Source organism: Amblyomma maculatum, chromosome 10 (genome assembly GCF_055883805.1).
Source record: "Amblyomma maculatum isolate TAMU_Amacu chromosome 10, ASM5588380v1, whole genome shotgun sequence".
Classification (NCBI taxonomy): Eukaryota; Metazoa; Arthropoda; class Arachnida; order Ixodida; family Ixodidae; genus Amblyomma; species Amblyomma maculatum.
This window is the reverse complement of record NC_139353.1, coordinates 51,568,013-51,591,682: the sequence shown is the minus strand read 5'-3', so window position 1 is coordinate 51,591,682 and position 23,670 is coordinate 51,568,013.

Sequence of the window (23,670 nt, the reverse complement as noted above, 5' to 3'; positions counted from 1 at the left end):
GAATTTGAGAAGCGCCTCGTTATGGCAACTGAAAGGAAAAGATTCACAGAGGATAACCACACTGAAGAAATTAAAGGGGTGATTCCTGCACATCCAACATGCTGCAGTTTTGTAGTCTGGCATATATTAAGGCACCTGATTATTTTATGTCCGAAATTTGAGCACCCTAGACTCATTCATTATTTCCAAATAAGTGACTGAAGTTGAGGCCGCGAAGCTCCTCCCACCGACAGCGATCGCCACGTCGAGACGATTGGTGACGTCACAGACTGGCTCCGCGTCGTCTGCTGCTGTGCCGTCGCCGATAAGCTGCCATACACTACTGTGCTCGCGCTTGCTCAAAACCAGCATGACTCCTAATGAGTGTACTCAGCAAAGTGCCATCCGCTGTGGCTTCGATGCTAAGCAATGTAGACCTAGCGACGATTAGGGAGAAGCAGATGGCCAGAGCGTCGTCGTCCGCCGCGCTCGCGGGCTGCACCATTGCTATAAGCTTGCGGCATCCTGTGATGTAAGCCACATGATGCGGTTGAGGCCAGATTAGAGTTTGACAACGAGCAGCGTAAACGCTGCTGCTAAGACGGGACGGGGTATTGGGTGCCTCAATGTAGCATGCCGGACTACGGTACGTAGCGCTGCCGGGTGGTACTGTAAAGGTTGTACAAAGGCGCCGTCGGACTGCACTCTATGCGCATTTTGAGTGTTGCTTTTGAGACGTGTTTCAGTGTACAGGGTGTGCGTTGTTCGAACGGGCCAGCTCATGCGGCTTTCGTACTCGGGTGCCGACGTGCTCCTTAATCCCGCCCGTAGGCGCCGCTATTGCCTAGGTTAACGGCGCTAACAGAGGTCGAACAGCAGTTAGCGGCATCACTGCTTATGTCACATCGGCTTCGCGTAACTATAGTGCCTAGAATAGCGCAACCGCGGTTGACGCTGCTCGTGCACAGAACATGCAGCAGACGACGCGGCGTCGGTTGATGTCACTGGCTACGCCGGTGGACCTGTCGGCAAGCTGTTCACGAAGAAACGAAAATACTGGTTTTAAAAAAACTACACCTCCGATGGAGATGAAACTTTGAGGTTTAGATTCTTAGCAAGTCTGAAATAAGATGCAATCAACAGTTTAAACGCTTGTTCTTGGTCAGTAACAATCCCTTGCGAATCGCGTTCAGCGCTCTCTGCGGCGAGGGCAAGAGCCTCGGCTTCTTCGAGATTCAGATTTTTCTTCGCTAACAGCTGCTTCTGCAGATTCTTGGATCTGACACCACACACAATACGGTCCCTTATGATTCTGTCTAGCATCGCTCCAAAATTGCAATTGTGTGCCATCTGCCGTATTGTCATAATGAATGCATGTACATATTCCCCTTCTTGCTGGCAGCGATGGAAGAACTTGAAACATTCAGAGATTTCATTCGGTACCGGGTCGTAGTAGCTGCTTAGCGTCTCCACAACTTCTTTGTAGGTAAGGTCGCTAGGCTTTCGCTGTGCTACCTCCGCGTTCAAAATTTCTATTGTCGTTGTTCCAAGCGCCGCTACCAGCAGGGCTCTTTTCTTAGCATCGTCTATCAGATCATTCGCTTCGAAATAAGCTTGAACCTTGACAAGGTACGGCTGCCACTTATCTTTTTCGTCTTCGAATTCCGGTAGCCTGTGTGCCATGACTGATCCTTGGCGGTGGGTTCCTTCTGCGTGACGTCGTGCTTGGGCGTATTGCTGGTTTCCTTGCTGCAGCAGAATCCTCGTCGCCACTGTTGCGATCTACCGGCCAAAGGCCGGCAGCTACGCGATGAAAACCAGGCAGATTCGCAGAGCGAAAAGACGACGGTTTATTTCCGGCTCGGAAATATATAGAGAAGGAAAGAAAGGAGGGGAAGAAGGAAAGAGGGACTATCTGCGCATGCGCTGGTTATCTGCAGCATTGTTATCAGCAGCAGTTTCATGACCCCTTTAATTGTTCTGTCATCTGTCTGCATGTCTCACAGTAGATGCTTTTATAAATGCATATTACCATGCTGAATACGCCGGTTCTCGTCCTCATATGTTTTACGTAAAATTTATAAGATAGTCGTCATTTAATGCAACACGCTATAGCTCAACAGTACCAACCAATTTTTAAACACTATCAACAAATAGGGTTAAGCAACGTTTGGTTCCGGGCTAGTTGGCTCATGCTTTATAAGTGGAATACTAGCGCAACACATACCTGGTCCCCCTGATGTGTTGTACTAGAAGTATTCCAATTTTAAATGGGTTAAGGATACTTTGCAAACATAAAATGAATGGACTGAAAGGCTCCGATCTAAAAGTAGGGATCTTAGAATGCTGAACTTAACCACAAATTGCATGATTAACAAAAATATTGCAAACTGATTACGCATTACAAAATTAAAACCTGCACAATTTGCGTGTCATAATGTAAAACACTCACCGCACATCAGCTCGCAGATCCGTAGGCCACTAAACTTTCTTTTCCCTTTCATCCCCAACCAGGAGTATTCGGATGCCAGTGTGTCTGTTATAATGTTAGCAAGCATCCGCTTTGCAGAGGTGCCTGCATCTCGCCCACCAAGCTGGACCAGTTCTGCAACCTGCAGTTTACCACAACGATTCCACTTGCTATTCCAGGAGACATATAAAGCACAAAGTTCCAAGACAATCACAACAGCACCAAAAGCTTAAGTGCTTGCACACTCAATGAACTGCAAAAATATTATACGGTGACAGAAATGATGTATTTATAGAGCAATGAAAAGGACCAACGGACTGAAATGTTGGTGCCGACTACATGCTCTGTATGACGGGGCATCGAATTAGTATCAGGTGGGGAAGTTAGTTGGTTTACTCATGACATACTAGGGGTTCTATCGCTGGTTTTAATAGAACCTCATAGGCAAATAAAGCCTGGTACTGCCTATGAAGCGATCACGCTCACTTTTCGGGCGGCAGTATTGGAAAAAAACGTCAACAAGAAATATGTGTGTCTATATATTGGCATGAAAGAGCACTGAACAGAGGTAGAGGGAGGAAGCTTCAGTTGTATGTTATGTGTAGAAGAACAAAGCATAATCATAAAACTAAGATATCAGAAGAGTGCGCTTTAGTACTAATGTTTCAAGCAACGTTAATTTCACACCAGCCAACATTTAAACTAGCGTATTAAAAGCTGCCTGAAAACGTCCTACCCATTTTGTAAATATTGTGCGGAGCTGTAAACACCAAAAGGCTTCACGAATGTGTTTACATACCAAAGCATCAGCACTGGATGCAGTAAGCGAGCCTTCTAAGTGGTTAAGGGCGGCCACGGTGTCCAGCGGCTGCTGCAGAACTGAAGCTGGCATAGCAGAAACGGGCTCACGAGAGGCCGTCAAAGCATCCATCGAAGTCACAAGATGCTGTACCCCTAGTCTTATGACATTGAGCAGTCCCAGCACTTCAGTCTGAAATTCTGAATAAAGTTAGATGCACTAAGAATGACCTTAATCTCTGTATTCCAAGCACACTGACAGGCTGAGCTCATCTGCTATCTGTGTCTTGTAAGCTCAGAAACGGCTGCTCAACGATAGCTCATTTCATCAACTGAAGAACTGTGTATGCTCGATTGCATCATGGCAGAAACACTAATATTAACTAATCAGAACAGGCTACTGCTGTACATTCATAAAACAGAAGAAAGAGATGAAGGCCGACTACAGCAGCTGCTATCTACACATAAGCCATGTCATAAATATTTTATACAAATCAGCTATGCTATTTGTTCACATAACTCACCTCGCTTACACACATCGATTTCTAAATAAACTCGCTTTAAAATGAGGTTCTGCTCACTCCTTATGACGTTGAGAGATTAAGACAAATTTAACAGGTGCCCAAGTCCATGTCAGAAACACTGCCCCAAACACAGCAGAAAACAGTGGTGAGGCACTGTTAGATTTAATAAAACTTTAGAACCATTTCACCTTTACAAGAGCATTCAGCTTACCACCGTCTTGCAAAACAGGATGACTGGGGCGATTTGGCGCTAAAATATAAATTGCTGAAATCAATACACTACTTAGCATTTATGAAGAACAACTGTTTTCTGTAACATCAATGCATGCCCTGAGTAGCAATCACTTGTATTATGCAAAAGAGCAGGTAATTACCAGGGTGGTCTCTTGGGCAATCTTCCGATGCAGGTGGGGGTGTACTGAATGGCTGGCCTGCTTGACATTAGATGTGAATTAATAAACACAGAAAAAAAAACAGAATTCTATGTCTGAAATAGTTCTTCAGTTCGTGCATAAATAAGCAGAAAGAAAAGGCTGATAATTACCGGAGTGTTCCCCGGGCACATGTTGAAATGAATGTGGTCTACCCACTGGCTGCCCTGCATTATCTGCGGTTTTGACAATATTAGTCACGAGTTATAACAGTCAGCTGAAATTAAGAAAATGAACTCGGTCAGGACACGCAGTGAAGAAACCAGATAATGGCAGTCCCTAAGCTAGTGTAGATTCTAAGGATTTCAACCATGCGCTCTGCAGTAGTGGTGAAAAAGGTGGGGTATGCATATGATAATAAGAAATTTGCAGGACAAAGAAGCAGTCACTGTCAAAGGAGAGAGCAAAGTGTACACCAATGAAAGAGGTACCATCCCTGCAGTGAATGTAGCTAGGCTGAGAGCAGAAGTCCTCAAAAGTGTTCATTAGCCAATGCAACAGTTCCTTGCACATGCATGCAAAAGTTGAAAGGACAAGAATTGCAATTACCTGAGTGCTGTACAGGTATTTCCTCCCACAGAGGCAGGAAACTCGATGGCTGCCCTGCATTATATAAGAGAACATACTGCAAGCTTGACCTTTAACATTGCCACCTTCATCTTCTATGGGCTCACTGAGAGGGTCCTCACCATGGGCATTTTGGCTGGCAGAGTGTATTTCAAATATCTGCCTGCTGTTCTTCCTCTGCCTATGTGCCACTGCATAAAATAGGCATTATATATTGCATAAATATCTACATAAAACATTGATTGCTAAGGAAACTCCGGCTTTATGCTGGCATGCAGCAGGTACTCATGCGGGTGAAGATATTACTGTGCTCCGTACTCTTGCCAATTAGCCATTATGAGAGCAAAGAACACCTTACTTTCATATCATTAAATGCACTGTGTCTGGGCATGCATTTCGAGTGTTACTAAATGTTTTCATGTTATGCAAAGTCAAATATATATATATATCTATATATATATATGTGTGTGTGTGTGTGTGTGTGTATATATATATATACATGTGCACTAACTGTCCAAAATAGCTAAACTCACCAGACTGGCTTCCAGCCAACTTTCCATGGACAGACCAACAGCACAAGCTGCAGATCAGCAGAGACCCAAAGCAAGGTTTTCTATGTTATTTATCACTTTTAAATACTTTAAGTGTGTTTCAGCAAACCAAGTTCTACACGAGGCCTTACCCTGAAGAAAGTCTGGTGGTATATCCGGAAGAAAAGAATCAGAACTGGCTTCCGAGCTGCTGCTGTCCCACCTGGCTGTTGGCATCCTCTTCCTTTTTTGAAAGGGCTCTGCCTCGTTTGCCTGGTCTAATGTACACTGGCACTTTTCCAGTTTTTTTCTTGATTCTGCGTGCGATTCCATACACAAAGAAAGAAATGAGTTACAGATCTAGCAGTAAGTGCAATACTACAATGTTTAAAAAAAACTCGACGTTAATATGACAAATTAGTGCCCTACGACAGAGAACTACACAAAATTAATGATACAGTAAGTACTCACTGAAGAGTCCTTTTACTTGAACTTCATATTGCTCCAATGATGGTGAAGACGAACATGAAGGTCTCTTCAGAAGCATTGCTTTTAGCTTGTGCTCTGGAACTTTTAGCCACATGCAGATGCTTCCGCTGACCCACGATGATAGCACGACCTCACCTCTACTTCATTTGATGTGATGAATTCTACAATTGCTTACATCTGCAAACAATTTAAACAGTCCTTTATCGATGTACACAAAATTATTTAAATTAAATACGGAACACTTGGAACAGTTCTTGTGAATGCACAAACTTCAAGAAGCACTGAAAAAAACTGCAGGGGCTATTTCTCTACACGATACAGTGGCTCAGTAGCTTTGGCATTTGGCTGCTGTTCCAAAGGTCATGCGTTCATTCTCAACCACGACCGACACATACAGAGGGAGGCAGAACACAAAAACTCATATGTGCTTCGCGACTCAACGTACGTTAAACAACATCAGGCAGTCTCCTACAGCATCCTTCAATTTACAATTTTACAGGGAGCTATACGTGCACAAGGTGGTTATGGTTGTGTGAACTTCCGGAAGAACAAGAGGTTTTCCACCATGAAGAAGCATTACCATTTTTGAGGGTTCCGCAGGACCCACACATTTGTTCTTGACATTCCTGACACTAAAAAAATTCCTATCCTTGATGACTAAAAAGGAATGCTGTAGACACCTTCCTCATACTGAAATTCTTGCCCTACGACACAGACTTCGCTGGTATCTTTCAAATGTGCAAAAGCCTACGCAACATTAATGCGGCCATTCGCCATGATGCAGTTGTCTCCCTTTAAAGTGGCAGAGCAAAATTCTTGCATTTCGTCATGCAGTACCAAGGCAATCTGCACTGTGCTGACAATAGCTGTGAATTTTGTGCATGCATGAACTCGATTACTTTTGGATCTTGAATGCATTTTTACAGCTGCATCCTTTCAATGAATCTGTTTCGCAGCTAATGAAGCGGCTTCTCATGCTTCCGAATGTCATTTTGATATGGCGCACGTTGCTTTGAAATGCAAATGCGCTGAATATATCAACGGTCCCATGTGTTTTCACATATGCTGCCATATGGATGAGGCAATAAACACTGAAACATTTCAGCTTCTCCATTCAGCTTCATAAAGACAGACACAAAATTTATCAGGAGGGCGTCAGCATATTTAAACATATGGGTCACAATGTTGATTATTTGACAGTATGAAAAGTGCAGCATACAGTCCTAGGAAATTGCGGTAGAGCTCTTGTTTCAGTGTATCACGGAACACGAGGGGCCCGGTGTAAACCAAAAACAGGCGAACTTTTGCGGCCTTCTACCGGTGAATATCGCTCAGTGATCGTAGAGACCTAACAACCTCTCAAGGAATGTGGTCTTTTAACTGTTCGCTGGCTTCATTATTCAGCCTATGTTCCTGTGGACAGCACCAACCTCAAGAAGCCCTGAAACACAAGTAACAGCAACTTCTTAACAACCCCTAGAAGTATACCTTGAGAATTGGGAGCTCAGTAAGGACAGATGTGCCCCTGTGGTGACCAGCGCACGAACACTGGAGCCTCTTCGTAGCGTACAATTTCCATTCAAGAGGACTACCTTTCCTGCCCTATATGAATTTCGCACAGGTGCACTTTGTACAACAGCTTTACCTACTGTGCCCTTTGGAATACCCCAAACAACCACCGATGTTCACCGGTACGTCCGAGCTAGATGTGAACATCCTTCGCCGAAAGCGGACTTTCGTCGAGCGTGCATACACTATCCAGTTTTGTTTATCCGTGCCGGTACGTACGCTGGATGTACGAACTATGTCCACATTCGTATGCCTGCATGAGAGACGAACGCGTACGTTCGAAGGACGTACGAGCAAGTATATTCGCAGGCCGAGTATGGGTGCACACTTATTTCGCGCTCGGAAAGAGTTTCTGGTGCACATCAAATTTTTTCCTACATTTTTACTTGCATCCAGAGGTGGAGGACAGTTAGGCCTGGATTACATATTACATTGCTGACGCATTTTAGTTTTGCTAAAAAGAAGCTTGAATGGAGTTGCTGTTAAAGGCAATGGTATAAAATATTAGGGTTCTACAATTGTAGCCTTGAGGCAGCTGTTTAAAAACTTTCTTGCACAAAAAATATTTGCTTATACTTTCGCCTACATTTCGTCAATTTCAATTTCGTTTTAAGTCTGGATACAAGCCAAGTATTTTTGGAGCCAAGCCAACGAAAAGTTAGCGCGGCATGGTCGATGTCACGTTCAAGTGCACAACTGCCTTCGGGCATACTGTGTTGGAATATCATCACTTCTAACCTGTTCGAAATCTCAGAAGTCGGCGTCTGTTCGTAGATAAGCTAACAACATCTCAAATTTATTTTCGTTTTCAGAAAACTGTGGCTCTGTGGTCACCGAAAATGAAGTGATATCAAATGGGACTGATTAGACATGCCGGACGCTGCAGCACGTTTTTTTTTTTACTTTCTGCACCAAATTAGCCTATTAGATGATTTTGAGTCATTAACTCATATTCGTAAGCCTAAATCGTAGGTCCGAAGCAAGCGAATGGTGTCCGAAATGGTTAACCGAAAGTGCCTCGATTATCTAGGCACCCTAGTTAAAGCTGCAAGCCAGTGCGCATCTATCAATAGATGCGCTGCACAGAGCGAGGATGCTTCGGTGCGTCCGGCGGACCCACTTTTGTTTTTTGATTCGTGAAGCTCCACTATAAGTGGCTCGTGCGAAGCTACGCAGCTACGGCGATTACGCGGCACTGCTCGGCGACATGGCGCTGTCTGCTTCATCACGAATGCCTGTTTTCATTCTGCGTGACCACCGCCGCGGTTAAATTTTGACGACATTCACTAAATCGTGCATGAACTGTACACAGCAGAGTAACAACTTCCCTCTATAGCAGCGGGACCCAGGGCAGTCACGCAGATTGAAAGGTGGGTTTATGTGACAGAGCATAAGCGCCGCAGCCCCTTTTTGCCCCTTATGCACACATTCTGCTTTAAAGGTGGAGTAACAAAATACTGTTTTGGAAAGACAGCCTAAGTTGTGCTGTGTAATTTTAAGGGGAGCGTGGCTCCAGTGATTTTTTTTTTGTTTTTATGATTGCGGTGAAATGAGAAAACTTCACTCATTCGAGTCTTCTGTATATATCACGAAGAGATGACATCACAGGTGCATTGGAAAAAGACTAATCATTCTTTATCATTTTTCCAGAAGATCGTTTTCTGCCATTGCGGTATGGAAATAGGAAAGTGCACGTGGATGCGCACTCAAGCTTCTTGACATATTTGAACTTAGATTTGGAAAATTTTATATCCCAGAGCAGTGCTAATGTGCATCTATCATAACAAAATATGCCTCTTGTATATTCAATTGTTTTACTGTATACTCCAACACAGGCGCAGAGAAAGCATGCATGCGCCATATATGCAAATATCCGAGAAAGATCCGGAGACGGATGTGCACAATGGATGTCGGTCAGCGATACAAACCTTTAAACAGATCCTGTCGGACGTCCATCGGACATCCGAAGGCTGTTCGCGGAGGTTCAGCAGACGTCCGGAACATCCGAAACGGACCTCCGTCGGCTGTCCAAAGGATATTTGTGGTTGCTTGGAACAAAATAAATGAGCGGGCTGGGGAACCACAAATGATAGCATTCAGACAGAAACTGTAGATTTTGATACAGACAGCCCTTTCAGAAGCCCCCTCTGCTTGTAAAACGTGGCTGCAGAAATTCATTTGCAGAATCTGGCTTGCTAGGGTAGGGGTCAAAAAGCACTGGACCAGCCAAAGCTGGAGATTGGAGATTTTTGTCAATGACAATCCATCGATGTTCAATGACAAAAACCTAGGCTTCTGGCGGCTCACGAAGAGAACAAACTGCATGCAAGAGATTTCTTTCGAGACCAAAGTGGCAGACCTGACAATGTAGGCGAAATATCTGTAATTGTGATTTCCGAGCACGGCCCTGGGGATAGTTTTCAGAAGCGTGCGAGCATCGGCTGGGAGAAAGGAATGGCAAGCATGGTCGCCTCAAAATCTTAAGATCCCTCAAGGCCTCTCTGTGAACCACGTGGGTCACTGCCCAGATTTGAAGCTGTCGTAAAGAGTCGTCTTCCGACCACGTATCGGCTCAGCAGAGCAGATGCTGTCAGAAGCCGATTTACTGGCGAACTATCGCGTACTTCCCCCGCCATGTTCGGCACTGTCCGCAAAAGGTCAGTTAAATACTCGCTGAGTGCTAAACTTGCATTAACACGCACTTCCGACACCACTGGAAAGTGATTGTCGCCCATGAGCTTGCATTGCCAGTTGTAAGAGGGGCTGTGAACGTCTGACATGGGTGCTACATTTTTACGGTTTCCACCAAGCTACCTTGTTCTCCAAGAAGGTTCATGATCTCTCTGGTTCACCCCGTCACCTTCTCTACAATATGCAAGCACTTTGTCACTGACCACCCCCCCCCCCATGATGGATAAGTACAAACAACCTATCTAATTATTATATCCTCTCTGTCACCAAGAAACAAACCATGCAAGAACGATAACGAAATAACAAACAGCGCACCTAATTGCAATTCAGTATATCACATGTCGGATGTATGTCAGGAGATATCGAAACACTAAACAGGTCCTGTATTGTAGCGGTTGGCTGTGCTCCTATATATTCTGGGCTAGTTATGTAAGGTTGCAAAGGCAAATTTTGATATGCGCGCCCAGTACCCCCAGCTAAATGGGATCAAGATTTAAGATCAACAAAGGGCTTTTTAAATTTGAACGAAGTGAACATCATTGAAAGCATATTTTTCCTTAACAATCTCTGCGTGGGCTCCCGTGAACGGTATGCGTTTTTACAAGAAACATTCGCTGTAACTCGTCCGCCCTTATGTAACACCCCGAAAAGGGGTCTTTAAGGTCTTTTAACCCCCATAAGGGACACTTCTCCGGACTTGAGGTTTTCGAAAAACGCGAGGTGAGTGGAGTGGACAGATACGGAGGAAAAACTCGGTAGCGACTGCTGTCTGATCAACATAACGATCCGCAATAAACCCTTTGCCAGACCGACGGGGCAGACAAGGCTGCCGGACGGGGCAAAATTCAGAAAATAATATAATGTTAGTTCTATCCAGGAGCAGGGATACCAAGCTGCTGACCATCCTCCGTTCGACGGAAAACACGGGTAAAGCTCTCAGAGGCGGTGAAGGGTGTAGAGACCCATCTCCTCCGCCTCAGGGAAGCCATACGCAGCATGGTCAAAAGATGACGCAGGCAGAAGCATAGCCGCCAGCTAAGAACCCGGATCGCGGCGATGACTAAAGAGGCGGCCGAATACGCGGCGCAACTCGATCGCGGACGCTAACCAGGTAAAGGTGCAACGTGGCAGCTAGGCAGGTGTCTGAAAAAACACGTGGCGTCTCTTCCGAACGCTCATAGATTCAAACCAGACATGCACCGAGACGCAAAAACACCTGCAGAGAGCAATACACGCATTTCAAGGAAATACGGCCCAGCTAGCACTGACACTCCGGGATCAGTACTAGAGCACAACCCAAGACCCAAGGGCAGAAGCTTACAGGTACAATGGAGATGAAAATGTTGAGCTAGAGGAACCTTTCAAGCTATACGAACTCAAGGCGGCGGTAGCGAGGAAAACGCTGGACCGCGCCAAGAAGGGACGGTATCACGGTACACCTCCTAGCAAACCTACCAAAGTATGCGTTCCAATCCCTCCTGGAACACTTTAATTCGATCTGGACAGGCGAAGTTCTCCCCACCGAATCGAAGACAGCACTCATAACTTTCATCCCCAAGGTGGGCGAAGCCATAGACACGGACAACCGCAGGTCCATTTTTCTCACGTCGTGCGTGGGCAAATTGATGGAAACAATGATCAGAGACACTCTCCGAGTATCTAGAAAAAATACGAGTATTCGCCGACTCGATGTACGGCTTCAGGCCAAATAAATTGGCTCAGCAAGTCCTGCTACAGCTTAGCAAACAGATACTAAATCCGATAGAAGACCCGAATGGGGATAATACAGTGCTGGCCCTAGATCTGAAGGAAGCCTTCGATAATGTGACGCACGAGGCGATCCTGACACATCTTTCAGAGATGGGGTGTCGAAAGAACACGTTCGAGAGCATAAAACGTTTTTTCACAGGCACACAGGCCTATGTGATAATCCAGAACGCAGAACACGGTCCCTTTCTATTACGCACGAGAGGAACGCCACAGGGAGCGGTGCTATCCCCTCTGCTTTTCAACATGGAAATGAAGAATCTCTCGGTTCACCTGGAGAAAGTCTCAGGTGTGCAGCCCGCGCTGTACGCGAGCATCATATGGATTACGCAGGGATCTGGGAGAAATGGCCAGATTGCGGGAGGCAGCCATCGCTGTGAATGAGTACGCGAAAAAATGCGGCCTTCATTGCTCACCGAAAAAATCAGAAATCGTCTATATTCGTTCCTCAAAAAATGCACAGACGACAGAATTGCGACATGGATCAGAACCGATACCCGAGAGGAATTAGAATCCTGGGTCTTTTCATTCACCAGCGTAAGCTGGCGACGGCCACGCTCCACAAGCTAAACAAGGTGGGAGACCAGGTGGGTCGAATGGTCCGCAGTCTCGACCAAGAAAGGGGGACTGAGAAGCAAAGACTCTCTACGACTGGCCAATGGCTTCGTAAAAAGCAGACGCCTGTGCTCGACCCTCTACCTCCACCTCAAAAAACACGACGAGAACATCCTCGAGGTGATCACGCGCAAAATAGCTAAGAAAGCCCTCGACCTCCCTAACCACGCCGAACCTGTGAATCCAAGGTCTGGGTATGACGGCCTAGTTCGAGGAACGAAAAGCCCACCTCACAAGCCAATAGACGCGATTATCGCAGACACCGTCGGGGCGCCGCCTATTAACCTGTCCACATATAAAACACACGACTCTAAACGAGGAGAGAGTAAGACTTCTCCAGGAGTGGCGATACACCTTGCACGTAAAGGCACTCCCCACTAACATGTCCAGGGACGACCACGAGGGTAGGCGCATGGCCACGGCAGAGGCCTTAGCTCACCACCACGGAAGGAAACCCGGAGTGTACTACGTGGACGCATCCGGCCCGCACCAAGGCAAGTGGTATACAGCGACAGTTATCCACGAGTCCAAAACGGTTAACGGGCGCACATTTCAAGCCCGAAACATAACACAGGCAGAGAAGAGAAGGACGCCATCGCGTCAGCAGCAATATACTCATTCCAAAACAATAGACTCGCGAGGGGAGTGTAGGAACGTTCAACGGGGCTGGGTCTCGTACCTGTCCTACCGACTACTAAAAAACAGCTCGGACCTAGCCTACCGACTAGTGCAAAACAGCTCCTACATGGTATTATAACCAGCAGGGGGCACAATCATCTGTACCTCAGCGCCACCACAATAGTATAAATAGCCTGCTAAGGTAGAGGGACGTATTCTTTGGTGTCCCGTGTGTGTACCGACGAGCCGTCGACAATAAACCTGTTACCACAGGCCGTTTCCACTCTAACAATGCCGACGAGGATACCACCAAGAAATTTATAAAAATAAACTGCTTGAGTTGAAGCCAAGGGCTGGGGTGAAGCCTGTGGCGGCCATCTTGAAGGGGGCAAGAAGTGGCCTTCCAAGCGTTGGAAGCTCTATTCTCCGGCGTTGACAGCATGTTTTAGGTGATTAAAGGATCTTTAGGTTTTGATGCAATGTTGTAGACTATCAGGTGAGCCATACTGGACGTCTCCGAATAGATTTGAACCATTTCAACTACCTGTATTTATAAAAATATAGGTGATATCCGAATACTGGGGCGTTTTTTGCTCTACTCAGTGCAAGTCGCAGTTCAACATCAAAGTGAAACCTTTGAGTGAAGCCGTAGCAACGCTATTATTGCATAGTTGCGCGGTTTATGTTGAGTATAATAGCACTGTATTATTTGCAAGTCAATTAAACAAATTATTAACTGCTTTTAAGCGTGGATTTTATGCGACATCATCGAGTCATATGTCAAGTATAATTGCACTGGGCTAATTTTAGGTCCTAATTACTGCTAATTAGATAATCGTGAATATTGAAATACATGCTATAGCTGCAAGTCATATATCGTTGGATGGCTTATGCAGTCCAACAGCACTGGACTAGCTGCACATTTGAATTAATTACCTGTTTTGCGCGCCTTTTGCATTGTTTAGCATTTGATTTTGGATTCTAATCGTCGATACCATTTCAGCAATATGTGATTACTTTGTAGCATAAAGGTCAATTTTAATCATGATTACTAATCATCAGCAGTTAAGCCCTTAGCGTATTCCAAGAATATTAGTTTAGTAGAACTGTACTCGATATAAACAATGCAATAATATATGACTTGACAGTATAGCATAAATTTCAAGTTTATTCACAATTGACTAATTAAGATGTGCAGTTAGTATTGTTAGGTTTGAGTCGCGTGCACCTGGGTAGCGTACCGCTGCCAGCAGTTATTACGTGCGGCGCGCGGCCCCTCAGTAGCGTTGGCCTGGCGGCTCCGTGGACGGCTTCAACGATCCCAGCAAAGACGAGGCGTCTTCTAACGAAACAACCTTTACTACAACATCGAGAAGAAACGGGCAGAGAAGCTGACCCGCAGAGATTACAGACACTCTCACACAGCTGGTGTCTAGCGTCGTGCCAACGGCGCGTAAACGTAGTCTCTATCTCAGCGGAGTCGGCCGCTGCTTTTTATAGGTTTTCCAGTTCACAGGGAAAGGGAAAACCATCACAGGAAATGGAGAGCCCAGCAAGTCTGGACAAGATGGGATGACTCAATCGCAGGTGGTCCGAACGCATCTCCTCCACCTCCTGCAGACGGGCGAGGGCGGCGCACTCTCCCCCGAGCTCCGGGCTTGGCCGACGTTTGCACACACACGCACGCACACACATTTGGCGCGTGGCAGGATCACGTTGAGACTTGCCCGCAGGAGGAAGCGTTGCGCGGCCGATGAACGGCGTCGAAATGGCCGATCCGCTCGCGGTTCTGCCTGTTGCTATGCGGTGGCCGCGTCAGCTGTCCCACTTGTCGGTGGAGAAACGTAACAGACTGCCCCGCCGGGGAAGGGAGATCCCGAAGTGCAAGGGACTGCATCCGCTGTCCGGAGGGATCGGGATATTGCTGCTACCCTGGTCGTCCGACTGCTTCTCTTGAGCCAGTCAGCCTGAAGAAGTCCTTGGCAAGTCCGGTTTCCAAGGCACTCTGCAACTTGTCTTCAGGAGAGATTTCTGACAACCCACAACATCACAACCACGCTAAAGACTCAACCGTTCAGCCAGCAAGCACGGCACAACCTTCACTAAGTTATGCCAGACTATTTCCCTCTTATGCCCCCAGCTATATTAAAGGGCAGCTCAGCAGCACTTGGAACGCGTCCACAAATTTGAAAATTGCGCTTTCAAGGACATCACTTTCAAAGATAATACAATATGTTCAAAATCCTATGTCAGGAAAAAAACCCCAAGCGAAAACTGAGGCTCTTTCTCACATTATGGGCTCCGACGTAAGCCATCGGCGTTACCGTTGAGATCACCCTTTTCACTAAAGCTTCGGCTGTCCATTTCACGAAACAACCTTGCCTTCCTGGTTCTTTACAAAGAAACACATGAGCATGAATAAACAACCTATCCCTCTCCTTACGTGTGGTGCACCAATCACGCATTTTCATGGCACGGGCGCATTTGTGTCTCAGGGATAGTCGCTTTCTTTTTCGCGATCGCTTCAATTTGTTCCATTCTTTCTCGCGCCTGCCTTTCCGCTTTTTTCTGCGACAGCACTGGAACACGATTTCTGCTTTCTTTTCGCAATCGTTTGAGTTTGCTCTCCTTACGATGGCAGCATTCTTTCTCGCGCCTGCCCTTCCGTTTTTTTCGTCAGCCACACTGGAATACTAGCCTTCTACTTTCTTTCTGGGCCATCTCTGACAAGCTAGCGGTCAACGTTCTAGCGGTAACCGGAGCTAGTAGGGTACCGGTGTCGTCGAAGTGCGGCACCGCGTCTGCATCGCTGCCAGCAGTGCATGACTCACTTTCAGTCAAGTTCGAACAACAGCCGCTCATGCCAGCCCCTAAGCTAGGCGCTTCCTCTAGCGGCTCGCCATTCACGTTACACGTGTACTCCGATGAGCTGCACCGCTCAGCGCTAACCGGCGCACGATCAAGCTCCTTCGACAGCTGGGGCGCTTCGGATTGCGTGAGGGCCATGTTGTCACGTCCGCGCAAAGTCTGTCAAATACTCTGCCATATCCTCGGCGATGAGGAACGGTGGTGGACCATCTCGCGGTATTCAACTGTTACACTGAATGACATTGCAAGCTTTAATCCTTTCCACGCTCATTCTATGTGCTGAAATCTCCAGCTGCATCAGTTTCCTTACGCGGGCGTCCTCTTTCTCGTGACGTTCGTCAATGATCTCAAGGCATTCCGAAAGCTCGTCATCTTCAGCTTCCAATGCAAGAATAGCCTTTAACACTTCTGGTTTTCTGAGTTTGTCTGACAAATTCAGACCCAACTCCTTCGCAAGCTCCAGCAATTTCAGTTTGCGCAACGACTTCAAATCCAAATCCATGGCCGTTCCGAGTGCTGCCTTCTCTACTGCCCACTATTGCCTTGCTGCACTTAGCCCAGCAACAATGACAACACAATTACCAGCTCTGTTCTCTACTTAACAAAAGCCTAGCAAAACTCAGTACAAGAAAGTCCCGCACTCGATCACCAAACCTCGCAGCCAAGAATCAAAGCAGTCATTCCGCTGAAGGCAACCAGTCATCACACAGGGCTCGTTGCACTGCTCACACTTTCCGCTGAGCTGCTTTGATTCACGGGTCACGCCTGGGACATCTCCGCTCTTCCCACCAGATGTTGTACCTCGGTCAGGCCTGGCTCGTTTCACCAACCACGGTCACGGCTTGGTCGTCCTCGTCCTTCTGCTGTTCACCAGTTGCTGGACGACGGTGTCGCCTGGCTCGTCTGACTCGTCCCTCCGACCACGGTTACGATTTGGTCGTCCCACCGCTGCCTACCAGTTATTAGGTTTGGGTCGCGTGCGCCTGGGTAGGGTACCGCTGCCACCAGTTATTACGTGCGTGGCTCGCGTGCTCAGCCCACCGCTGACGCCAGTTGTTACGTGCGGCTCGCGGCCCCTCAGTAGCGTTGCCTGGCGGCTCCGTTGATGGCGGACGGCATCAACGGTCCCAGCTAAGACGAGGCGTCTTCGAACGAAACAACCTTTACTACAACATCAAGAAGAAACGGGCAGAGAAGCTGACCCGGAGGAATTATAGACACTCTCACACAGCTGGTGTCTAGCATCGTGCCAACAGCGCGTCAACGTAGTTTCTATCTCAGCGGAGTCGGCCGCTGCTTTTTATAGGTTTTCCAGTTCACAGGGAAATGGAAAACCCTCACAGGAAATGGAGAGCCCGGCAAGTGTGGGCAAGATGGGATGACTCAATCGCAGGTGGTCCGAACGCATCTCCTCCACCTGCAGACGGGCGAGGGCGGCGCACTCTCGCCCGAGCTGCATGCACACACGTATGCACACACATTTCGCGCGTGGCAGGATCACGTTGAGACTTGCCTGCGGGAGGAAGCGTTGCGCGGCCGATGAACGGCGTCGAAATGGCCGATCCGCTCGCGGTTCTGCCTGCTGCTATGCGGTGGCCGCTGTCCCACTTGTCAGTGGAGAAACGTAACAGTATAGAGCAATTGTACTCGGCATGACCTATCCAACAATATATGACTGGTAGCCAATGCATCCAGTTCATTAGCAGTTAATTTACAATGTTTAATTAAGACCTGCAATTATTCCAGTGCTATTGCACTCGACATAAGCTACGGAACTACATAATACTAGCGGTGCTACGGCTTCACTCAAAGGTTCACATTGATGTTGAGCTGCAACTCTTGAACTGGGTATTCGGTCATTCCAGCGACTATAGGGGGCGCAACGGCAGTTCAACATGGCGACCGAGAGGGTGACAGCACGATGCCGCAAGGCGCGCGTCTCGAACAGCAAAGCGCGTCCGGCTCAATCGTTTCGTTGAATGCTATACTTTCACTCGGTAGAGACGCAAAGGTGTGTAGTCGAAGACGAAGCGACATTCGAAGACAAAGCGGCTACATCGTATGCTGCGGCATCAAGAACATCGCAGGCACCGTAGTCAACGTTGAATCTCTGTCTTCCGACGAGTGCAATGAAGGGCCCTCCGCACTGCGTAAACGTCGCAGTATGTTAAGATACAGACACCGTAAAGGTGAGTATGTTGATAATAGCCTGAAAATGATCATGGGTAAGAAGCCAGTTTTATTTTTCAGTTTATGCGGCCGCACGCCAGTACCAGATCCGTTTGTAATTTTTCATGCATATCTATTGCTGGATTCTTAATCACATCCAGAAATAAAACTGCTGTGACAAGCAACAGTAATTCGCCGCCGCAGTGGCTCGGTGGTTGTGTGATCTGTTACTTAATCGAAATATGTGGGTTAAATCGCGGCGGCGGCAGTAGCATTCCGGTGGAGGCGAAATACCAGCGTACTTTACAATGTCAGAGCAGCACGTTACAGAACCCAAGTGGTCGAAATGACCAGTTTTATCCACTATGTTGTCTCTTATAGTCTGAGCAGCCTTAATTTGTAAAGCTCCCCAACACATAATTCAGTGTCATGCGAACGCCACGCGAGCTTGTAACTGGTTCCATGTTTATAAAAATTGAGCAGTGCGCACTAGCCAGTGATTTAAATGCTTCATTTACAAATTTCCGCTGTGACTGCATTTGATATCTCCATTTCTTTTTTTTTCTTTCAGGGAATATGCACATGCAAGCAGGCCTTTCTGGACAGTGCAAGCATTTTTTTGCTACCCTGATTTATTTTAACTGGTAAATATATCCTTTCGTTGTATCATTTGGCAGTTTCACGCAGTCGAGTACGCCTCCCACACAATGCCTACATTTTCAAAATTGTTCAAGTATATCTTAAGGGCATAATCTGTTTTGATTTGGTTGCCTGTTAGAAGAGCTTGTTTGTCTGAATAAAGAATAGCAAGTCTGAAAAGCTTACTTCTGTTTATTGTTTATTTCTTTCATATTCAGGGCAAGCAAAGACAGTCTTGATATGCTTTCCTGCACAGATGTTCAGCAGCAGTGGGGCCGTGTTGCCTCATGCAAATTATTGGAGCAACGGCCAGCGAACGAAATTTGTCACGTGCAGCGGTCAACACAGAAAAGATTCTCTCAATACATGCAAAAGTACACCTTAAAGCTATTGATAGAAGCCGCGCCTGACACTGCACTTGCCAAGCACAAGACACGGGTCAGGAAACTGAGAACACTGCAAACACAAAACACCACAAATGTTTTTTGCACAGTTTACACCTTATTTTCAAAGGACCATATGAACTCTCTTCTGAAAGATTATACAGAGTTTCATTTTTTGAAAATCTCTGCAGTGGACTGAAAATGTCAGTCAAAAGATTCTCTTTTGAAATGCTGACTACAAAAGAGAGAGAACTTTACGAGAATGATTGTTGTGCTGGGTTTAGTGGCACATAAGCAACTTAGGCTATCATGCGCCAACTTCCAGGTTAAGAGTGTTGCATTTAAGTAATTTAAACTTACATTCTGTTTAGAACATTTGCTTCTATTAAAAACCTGAAAACGCAGGACAAATCAACGAGGGCATTTTCACCTAAAAGCACCTAAATGAGGTGTGCCTGACAGCAGAGTGCAAAGCAGTTATGTAAACGCACAGTAAGCCAGCAATGCACATTCTGGCAAAGTGAAAGAAAAAAAAGAATAACTGGCAGCATCTGTAGAGAAACTTACACTTTTGAAGAGGAAATCCCACTTGGGAATCAAAAATTGAGACTATCAAAACCTCACTTTTGGTGGCAACAAAACGAGTTTATGGTACAGAAAATGAACCACTTGCTATTCACGAGTATGAACAGATGCAAAATACTCATGTTAGCAGGTTCGGGCTCATAGTTGCACCTGAGGTGCCATGGCTCGGCTGCAGCCCCGATTGTGTAGCATTTCTAGGCGAAAAGAAAGTCCTTGTTGAAGTGAAATGTTCTGTGTTAGGCAAGCAGCAAAGCATTGCTGAGCTAGCTTGTAAAGGCGAAAAAATTGACATATGTTGTCAAAGATGATGAAAATTTTGCACTGAAGTGCAATCATTCATACTATTCTCAGGTTCAGCTCGGCCTTCTGCTTTTAAACATTGATATGTGTCATTTTGTTGTACATTCTAAGGTAGAAAGCCTAGTCATTCCTGTAATGAGACGAACAGCATATGCATGAACTGCTAGGCAAGATGCAGTATGTGTACTTTAAAAAAATACTGACCAAACTTGCCAACATGTGCAAAAAGTAGCAGCTTGCACAGACCAAAGCGAGGCCATAGTTCATGTGAGATGAACCTTTTTTGCTGTCTTTTTTCGCAGATGTTTCCTGCCTGCATTGCGGATTGGTGTCGAGATAATGGTATAGCTACTTCACGGAAAAAACAGGTAGTCTGAAAATGCAATGAAAATATTACTTTTGCATGATATTGACTCCTTACTTTTGGCTTGAACATTGATAAACATATACTGCACTGTGCAGAAGTGTACCGGAAAGTTTAAAGGTTCTGTTAAATTTGCTGGCTTCACTCATATTCTCCACTTAAATCCTTATCTTTGGGCGTGGAACATAGTAAGATGATGCCATGCACCATTTGAGCTACAAGTCCCTCTATTGTGAGCAGACCATTTTTTCTTACCCCTTTGGAGCTCTGGTTTTTCAGATATGCTGTCAGTTACCCTGCTGCATGATTCATCAATGAACACAGGAACAAAGGTGCAACAACTGGCACAGAAAGAACCCGCAAGCACGCACTAACAGCTGCTTTTATAAAAACAAGGAGACAAACTTCCTTCACACCTAAGCAGATGACACATCGATATCTTGCAAAACCCATCTATCGCCAAAGCAGTGTCCGCCCAACACTCATGAAGTGGCGCATGAAAATGTAGCGGCTTTTTTTTTGTAAAAAAGGAAGGTAGCAGATTAATCAGCAACACTTCACTAGCTAAGTGCAGAAATAACATATCTTGATCAAAATGGAAATATATTGACACTAAAATGGTTCAACACTACAAATTGGAAAGTATCAATACTCCTTTATTCTTTCCTTTGTTTTAGTGACTGTTGGCTTTTTTTGTGTGTAACTTTGTACTAACCTTTCTGACAGTCATTGATGAAATATGCGTGATCAATGGATGCTCTGCTCCTTGTACACCTGCCTGTCACATCTGCCGGGGTGGAAGTGCTGCGCCAACTCCATCCTGTTCCAAATTGCTTTTGCTGCGCCATCCTGCTCCAAAACGCAATATTGTGCCAAAACAGCGCCGCGTCATGCCTTTCCGCCAAATTTAGCGGAACCCAGAATTTTGCCGCACAATGGGCCCGCCGCCTCTGATCTGGACCTGCCAGATAAAGTGTACTAGAATACTTTGGGTAGTGGAAAGAGCGGCGGTCAGCGCGTGAGGCACTTCATGTTAACTCTACCAGATGGCGCCAGTGGCGCCTAACCGAGCAGCATTCAGAGACCGACCGTAGCCAGGCAGCAGCAAGCACGGAAGTTTATTTTGCCACATGTAAGCGTAGTACTTCCGATGCAAACATTTTTATTTCTTTATGATCGAATTAATCAAAGTAATATGACTTCAGCAAGGCTAAGGTTTCGTCAGATTACCTCAGGTAAGCAGACGGCGCAAGGCACAAAATGCCTGAAGCTTCGCGTTTACTTCAGTAACCAGTCAGACTTTGCTCTGAACGATGACGTCTGCGTCATTTTACTGGCGGGTTAGTACGAGCAGCTCCTGCGAGAGGCAAACAGCACGTTCTGGGCCCCACTTCGCACTCCAGTTCTCTTATCGCAGGCACTCGCCTCTGCGACATTAGCAGACAGCATCGCAACACCTGCGCATTTTCTGTTTTGTAGTATCCCGTTCCTCGTGTCACCGACCTCTCGTCTGTTGCTGTGATTTTGTCTTTTTCTTCAAACATGCAGGTCAGAACTATAATTTTATTTAGTACTGAAGCTGATAAAGTTAGAATTGAGGAAGAAAACACCTTTACACATCAAACATTTATTTAAAATCATTGATTCAAGACAAGTGCGGTAGGCATAATCACAAAACAATTTGTTCAAAGCTGGTGCTCGAGACTGTTCACACGAAAGTGCAAAGTAACAAAATAAAGTTCTCTGAAAAACAAGCAAAGCTCATGTGCAACAGCTTAGCTTTAGGTAGTTAGCAATTTCCCGTTTCTGGCACCTGGTGCGATTAAGTGATCTTACAAAGAAGTGTAGAAGTGTGGTCACATAGAAGGCAACCATTTGCACTGTCAACGACTCGGAATGATTAACACATGCAATGCTCTCTTGCTGCTTTTTCTTTATCAAACTAACAATGTCCATGACACTGTCATTATGAAGCTCATGTAAGCTGAAGCAACTAGTGAAGAGGCCTTCGAGTTTACATATGAACCGGAACAGGTGACCATGAGGGTACAGCAGACCACCTTTGTCCTTCAGCCTCGTGTAGTCAGCAGCACCCAGCAACTGTACACTCTCCTTGCTTGTTAGAAGAAATTTGTGACACTCTTCACAGTTTGTTTTGAGTACAAACTTCCTTGCTACGTATCCACATATGTAAAAAACTAGTTTTGCATCACTCTTTGCAACAACACATGGGGCATGATCTGGAACATTACTGATGTGTTGCTCTGGACTAGTTAGGTTGCCATCTTCAAGCAGTCTTTCAATGAAATCCTGTTTGCTCTGCTTACTAGGGCCTACTCCATCTGGTTTTAAGAGGGACGTCAGCACACCTGGCTCCGCATTCCCATTTGAGACAGATTTGGCTAGCCCATAGAAGCTTAGGCAGCCAACAGTTATTAGGAACTGTTGCGGTGTGGAATGACTGTTGTACCCCGATGATTGTCTTACAATCCCAAAAAGGTTTTCGGCAGGGTCTTGACTCAACTTTGATGTAATTATATATTTGTAGCCAACATGTTTTGACAAATAATCAAGTATTGATAAAACACTAGCCACAGTAACTCGAAGCCCCACTGCTGTAGATGTGGACAGGAAACCCCCTTGTCCCCCAGCATGAAGTTCCCACTCTGTGAGGTAGGCCAGGAAAGACAGCAACTGGTCCTCAGCAACAGAAGATCCAGGCCACAGGGCTTTAGCAGGGAACCGGGACGCCATAATGTCAATCAAGTCTCGAATCATTCTGCAGTACAAATGTATGATAAAAAGATGTTTGAAATACTGAAGATAATAAGTGGTTGTTACACTAAACAGCACTGTATTCTTTTTCATTGCAGTCGACCAAAAAATGGCTCTCATGCTTAGACAAGTTCATTGAGAAAAGGACTTACCCAAAAAATGTGAGCACTGGATCTAGGCTTCCCCAGCTGCTGCAAAAATGTGATGGGCTGCTTGCTTTTGCTTAGGTGGCAGGCTTCCTACTTTTGTTTTGAAAACTTCTTCAGTAATGCGACTGTTCTGGTCCTGCATTCTGAGAACATGCTGCTCCAGCGTGCACAGGCGTGAGAGAAGGCGCTTTGTCTTTTGCCGGGAAAACTTCGAATTTCGAGATTTCTTTTCACTGGTTTCTGCATTTTTACTCGGAATCTTCTTGCCTGGAGCCCTTTCCGGAGGTAGCGACATGCCAGACAGGCAGTACCTGTAATTTAAAAGCATATGATATGAAAAATGCTACATACAAAATCTTAGCTCTATGCGCTCTTTGCTACAATAGTTTT